Here is a 7,254-nt window from a genome sequence, read left to right as displayed (position 1 = left end):
TACAGAGAAAGGTAAGCATCTATCAGGAGGGGTCTCTGACGTCACTTGCTGGCAATGGCCACTCACAGCTGTCCATTGTGCCCTCACACCTCTGCATCCAAGATGGTAGAGGTCTGGGACACACTGGAGGAGCTTTGGGCACCTCCCCTGGAAGGTGCTGGTCAGGGGAGTGGTCACTCCCCTTTCCTTTGTCCAGTTTCGTGCCAGAGCAGGGCTGGGGGACCAATTTAAATTAAAACCACACAGTGACAATGGCATGGCCTTAACTGGTAGTAGTACTTGGAAGATTAACCTTTCCAAATCACATCAATAACACTCAATCCCGCACTCTTCCAAGCAATACGTCCTGTGCAAGGTGTGTGTAATGTGTGTTGCTGCTGGTCAAACACCAAGAGACACATAGCATGATGACGCTGACTCTAATGAAGGTGACATGGAATTATTGAGGCAGTACCAACATCTCACATCACTCCTGGAGTGACATTACCAGCTAGCAATAAGGAAGTGGACTGTGCTATGAAAACGTGGATGTGACACTAATGCAAAGTGCACACTGCTACACATACGGATTGAGACAATTCCCCATATACATAGCAGATGTACAGGCAGATGGACCTTCCTACACTAAAATCTTCACCCCCACAACCAAGTTAGCCAGCTTACCTGGAACAAGTTCAGTAGTGTAGGTACACGTTTGCACATGAGCCAACTCTGTGAGGGCACAAAAATAGGTTGCATAGAACTTGTCACACATGGGATAATTGTGCATTGTCAATTGTGAACACTTCAGTGCTGCCACTTTATGGAGATGTGTTGTGCATTGTCACCTAGCCATATCAAAGGGACTCACTGTTGCATTTCACCTGCAATTATATATGTCGAATTGGATGGGATGTTCAAGCCATATAGTGCAACCATGTTACCACCACAGTGGAATCGATTGTGTGTGTGGTAGTATCATGTCGCCTCCAGTGAAGGCACACAGACACTTCTTTCACACTACATAAGGCATGGGAGATACACACTGAACACCAGTTTTGATAGTCAAACAACCCAATGCAGAAAGAACATCACAGAAGCCTACGATCCCACATAATACTACAAACACACATGAGTCACAGACGACACAAGATAACAACTACCATGCAAAGTGACAATCACAGTGCAACCAACAACAAAATACTTACTCTCATTTTCTCTTTCAGCTGATCAGAATTACGGGATCCAGCCGTGGATCATGACTCCAATTGCCAACCCAAGCACAGCAGCAGAGCATGCCTATAATGAGGCACATCGTAGGACACACACCATAGTTGAGTGGACTTTTGGCATCCTGAAGTCCAGATTCAGGTGCCTGGACATCACCGGAGGCAGCCTCTTATATTCCCCTGAAATAGTCTGCAAGATCATTTTGACCTGTGCCATCCTGCACAACATTTGTGTGAGGAGGAACATTGCCCTCTATGAACCGGATCAACAAATGCCTGAAGAGGAGGAATAAGAGGAGGATGTCTGTGAAAATGAGGGGGAACATCCAAACACAGCTGCAGGATTGCGTCGGAGACAACACATCGTACAAAAGTTCTTCTAACTATAGTCACCATCACCACTTTGTTATCATATGTAATTAAACACTACACTTCATCACTCAATCATGCTCTGGGTAATTATTTATGCATCACATGGTCTCTAGGAATCATAATCAGAGTTTTGCCTCAAGGAGCATTGCAGAAATACAAATTTGCATACTGAAAAAGCCACATCACATTTGATGGGTATGAATGTACAGCAAACATCACACACAGTGTTAATGACATATATCCTGTCTATTTCACATTTGAAGGGCAATATCAGAGGACCACAGCTATGAGACACATCCATGTTGCCAACATGGTCCATTGCAGCATATGACACACAACTAAGACACCATCAATCATAAGGTAAAAAAGTGCTTAATACATGAGGCAGTGGATGTGCAATTACATTGGTAACAGGAATGTATGACCAGACCCTTGACAGAAGTAAGTGTGACATCAGCTATCTCTGCAAGGAGCATGTGTGAGGAGAAGTGCATCAAACCTGAAAATGGATAGCACAAGTGCCTCAGGTATGACAAGCATTGCTCACAAGACATGCCCTCCGCAGTCCATCCCAGGTAATAAGTCCTGCCACTGCCATGTTTTAAGTCTCTCCCCACCCTTCTGTAGTGGGCGCTGTAAATGGACTATCTGTACCCTGAGAATCTTCTTCTACACTCACCCAGACTCCCATTTTGACTCCTGTGTGCTTCCCTCTTCAGTGTGGCATGCCATAGTCATAGTTCATCAGTCTGCATGGACTTCAGGTCCGATAATGCACTGCCTGGTAGTCGGTAAGACCTGTAATCAGCTGTCCATTGCTTCCCATGTGAAAGGTCCAGTGGCCCTTTGAAATTGATTCCCAACTCCAGGACTTGTGAGAGACTGAAGGTGCACACACCTGTAAGCACTTCCATGCAGACCAGCCATTTGAACCTGCCCTGCCCTTGCTGCTGCCTGGAACTGCTTAGAAGCTGCCATTTTCTGAATCTCCTTGTTGTGCATTGGCATACAAATCACTTGTGTACCAGAGCCCTTGGGGGATAGTGTAACAGTGCAGACCACAGCAGAAACTGTTTTTTGTTCCCACAGTGTTGTTCCTGCTTGTCCCAGTCAAAAGTCTTCTCACTGTGTATTTGCCTTGTTCATGTTTGTTCCTGACAGAGCCTGCATCCTGTTAGCCAGACTGGTTCCAGTCTTTGCATTAAACATAGAGGTTCCCTGTGGCTACATTTGTCTCATAGTTGCTTTCCATGCCTTCTGTTTCCTCCTGGGTATTGTGTCTGGTAGGTCTACGATGAATCCTCAAATTTATAGCATAGTTTAATCAGTTTACTTATTGTATTTTGTTCTGGGACATATATTCCAATGGCCTAATCCAGTCCCCATCCCTTGTCTGGTTTTGCCTGTATTCATTAGTGCCAAACAGTGTGCTATGGATGTCTGCATTGATTTGATACTGTGCCTCCACACAACAAGCAAGGGTTGCTAAGGTGTATGTAAGGACAAAACATGTTTGTGCCCTGATGGTCCAGACACAGATTCTCTTCTGCTGCCACTTTTTGATGGGGCTTGCATGGTGACTAGCTGTGAGATTAATCAGCACAGAGGCACTGATGTTCCTTGTTGCAGTGGGAAATTTAGAGCCCACCATGTGTACAAATGTTGTGATGAAACCTGCCTGTTTCCTATTACTGATCCATAACGTATTTGAGCACACCAAAGTTGCTCTGTCGTCAGCCTTCGAAAAGTTCTGCAGTGCCATAGTGTGAGAAGGTAGCCTCTTTCTAGCCTTGTTACCCCCACTTTTGGCCTGTTTGTGAGTGTATGTCAGGGTGTTTGTCACTGTTTTCACTGTCTCACTGGGATCCTGATAGCCAGGCCTCAGTGCTCATAGTGAAAACACTATGTTTTCAGTATGGTTGTTATGTGTCACTGGGATCCTGCTGGTCAGGACCCCAGTGCTCATAGGTTTGTGGCCTATATGTATGTGTCACTGGGACCCTGTCACACAGGGCCCCAGTGCTCATAGGTGTGCATGTATATGTTCCCTGTGTGGTGCCTAACTGTCTCACTGAGGCTCTGCTAACCAGAACCTCAGTGGTTATGCTCTCTCATTACTTTCAAATTGTCACTGACAGGCTAGTGACCATTTTTACCAATTTACATTGGCTTACTGGAACACCCTTATAATTCCCTAGTATATGGTACTGAGGTACCCAGGGTATTGGGGTTCCAGGAGATCCCTATGGGCTGCAGCATTTCTTTTGCCACCCATAGGGAGCTCTGACAATTCTTACACAGGCCTGCCACTGCAGCCTGAGTGAAATAACGTCCACGTTATTTCACAGCCATTTTACACTGCACTTAAGTAACTTATAAGTCACCTATATGTCTAACCTTTACCTGGTAAAGGTTAGGTGCAAAGTTACTTAGTGTGAGGGCACCCTGGCACTAGCCAAGGTGCCCCCACATTGTTCAGAGCCAATTCACTGAACTTTGTGAGTGCGGGGACACCATTACACGCGTGCACTACATATAGGTCACTACCTATATGTAGCTTCACCATGGTAACTCCGAATATGGCCATGTAACATGTCTATGATCATGGAATTGCCCCCTCTATGCCATCCTGGCATTGTTGGTACAATTCCATGATCCCAGTGGTCTGTAGCACAGACCCTGGTACTGCCAAACTGCCCTTCCTGGGGTTTCTCTGCAGCTGCTGCTGCTGCCAACCCCTCAGACAGGCATCTGCCCTCCTGGGGTCCAGCCAGGCCTGGCCCAGGATGGCAGAACAAAGAACTTCCTCTGAGAGAGGGTGTGACACCCTCTCCCTTTGGAAAATGGTGTGAAGGCAGGGGAGGAGTAGCCTCCCCCAGCCTCTGGAAATGCTTTGTTGGGCACAGAGGTGCCCAATTCTGCATAAGCCAGTCTACACCGGTTCAGGGACCCCTTAGCCCCTGCTCTGGCGCGAAACTGGACAAAGGAAAGGGGAGTGACCACTCCCCTGACCTGCACCTCCCCTGGGAGGTGTCCAGAGCTCCTCCAGTGTGCTCCAGACCTCTGCCATCTTGGAAACAGAGGTGCTGCTGGCACACTGGACTGCTCTGAGTGGCCAGTGCCACCAGGTGACGTCAGAGACTCCTTGTGATAGGCTCCTTCAGGTGTTAGTAGCCTTTCCTCTCTCCTAGGTAGCCAAACCCTCTTTTCTGGCTATTTAGGGTCTCTGTCTCTGGGGAAACTTTAGATAACGAATGCATGAGCTCAGCCGAGTTCCTCTGCATCTCCCTCTTCACCTTCTGATAAGGAATCGACCGCTGACCGCGCTGGAAGCCTGCAAACCTGCAACATAGTAGCAAAGACGACTACTGCAACTCTGTAACGCTGATCCTGCCGCCTTCTCGACTGTTTTCCTGCTTGTGCATGCTGTGGGGGTAGTCTGCCTCCTCTCTGCACCAGAAGCTCCGAAGAAATCTCCCGTGGGTCGACGGAATCTTCCCCCTGCAACCGCAGGCACCAAAAAGCTGCATCTCCGGTCCCTTGGGTCTCCTCTCAGCACGACGAGCGAGGTCCCTCGAATCCAGCGACACCGTCCAAGTGACCCCCACAGTCCAGTGACTCTTCAGCCCAAGTTTGGTGGAGGTAAGTCCTTGCCTCACCTCGCTGGGCTGCATTGCTGGGAACCGCGACTTTGCAAGCTTCTCCGGCCCCTGTGCACTTCCGGCGGAAATCCTGTGTGCACAGCCAAGCCTGGGTCCACGGCACTCTAACCTGCATTGCACGACTTTCTAAGTTGGTCTCCGGCGACGTGGGACTCCTTTGTGCAACTTCGGCGAGCACCGTTTCACGCATCCTCGTAGTGCCTGTTTCTGGCACTTCTCCGGGTGCTACCTGCTTCAGTGAGGGCTCTTTGTCTTGCTCGACGTCCCCTCTCTCTGCAGGTCCAATTTGCGACCTCCTGGTCCCTCCTGGGCCCCAGCAGCGTCCAAAAACGCCAAACGCACGATTTGCGTGTAGCAAGGCTTGTTGGCGTCCATCCGGCGGGAAAACACTTCTGCACGACTCTCCAAGGCGTGGGGGATCCATCCTCCAAAGGGGAAGTCTCTAGCCCTTGTCGTTCCTGCAGTATTCACAGTTCTTCAGCCTAGTAAGAGCTTCTTTGCACCAACCGCTGGCATTTCTTGGGCATCTGCCCATCTCCGAGCTGCTTGTGACTTTTGGACTTGGTCCCCTTGTTCCACAGGTACCTTCAGACAGGAATCCATCGTTGTTGCATTGCTGATTTGTGTTTTCCTTGCATTCTCCCTCTAACACGACTATTTTGTCCTTCGGGGAACTTTAGTGCACTTTGCACTCACTTTTCAGGGTCTTGGGGAGGGTTATTTTTCTAACTCTCACTATTTTCTAATAGTCCCAGCGACCCTCTACAAGGTCACATAGGTTTGGGGTCCATTCGTGGTTCGCATTCCACTTCTGGAGTATATGGTTTGTGTTGCCCCTATCCCTATGTTTCCCCATTGCATCCTATTGTAACTATACATTGTTTGCACTGTTTTCTAAGACTATACTGCATATTTTTGCTATTGTGTATATATATCTTGTGTATATTTCCTATCCTCTCACTGAGGGTACACTCTAAGATACTTTGGCATATTGTCATAAAAATAAAGTACCTTTATTTTTAGTATAACTGTGTATTGTGTTTTCTTATGATATTGTGCATATGACACTAGGTGGTACTGTAGTAGCTTCACATGTCTCCTAGTTCAGCCTGAGCTGCTTTGCTAAGCTACCATTATCTATCAGCCTAAGCTGCTAGACACCCTATACACTAATAAGGGATAACTGGGCCTGGTGCAAGGTGCAAGTACCCCTTGGTACTCACTACAAGCCAGTCCAGCCTCCTACATTGGTTGTGCAGTGGTGGGATAAGTGCTTTGAGACTACTTACCACTCTTGTCATTGTACTTTTCATAAGAGAAAAATATACAAAACAAGGTCAGTGTATATACACATAGCCAAAAAGTTTTGCATTTCCTCTTTTCACTCTTTTCTAAGTGCGGAAAAGTACTTCTAAACTTTCAAAAAGTTCTTAAAAGTTTAAAAAGTTTTTTTCTGTCTTTCCAAAAAGTTCTGAAAACTTTTTTCTCTTTTGCTATCACTTTAACTCTCTCTAAAAAATGTCTGGCACAGGCCAAAAAGTTGAACTGTCCAAACTTGCATATGATCACCTTAGCTGGAAAGGAGCAAGGAGTCTCTGCATAGAGAGAGGTTTGAGTGTAGGGAAGAATCCTTCCTTAGAACTGTTAATTAATATGCTTAGAGTACAGGATAAGGCCATAAGTGCCCAATCTGTAGAAAAAGTAGCTAATGGTTCTCAATCTGATCCAGGGACTCCCCCAGGAAAAGGTTCAGGAAAGAAACTTCTCAGCCTGCCCATTACTAGACAGTCTAGCATAGTTGGTACAGAGGTTGAATCACACCATACTGAGGATGTGATCTCACATTATGCTGGTAGCCAAGCTGTTAGGGTGCCCTCTGTAAGGGACAGGTCTCCTTCTGTTCATTCCCATCATACCTCTGTATCTAGAAATGTCCCTCCCACCCACCCTGATGACAGATTGTTAGAAAGGGAGCTCAATAGATTGAGAGTGGAACAAACCAGACTGAAGCT

This window comes from Pleurodeles waltl, chromosome 6 (assembly GCF_031143425.1).
Source record: "Pleurodeles waltl isolate 20211129_DDA chromosome 6, aPleWal1.hap1.20221129, whole genome shotgun sequence".
Classification (NCBI taxonomy): domain Eukaryota; kingdom Metazoa; phylum Chordata; class Amphibia; order Caudata; family Salamandridae; genus Pleurodeles; species Pleurodeles waltl.
Note: the sequence above shows the minus strand (reverse complement) of the source record.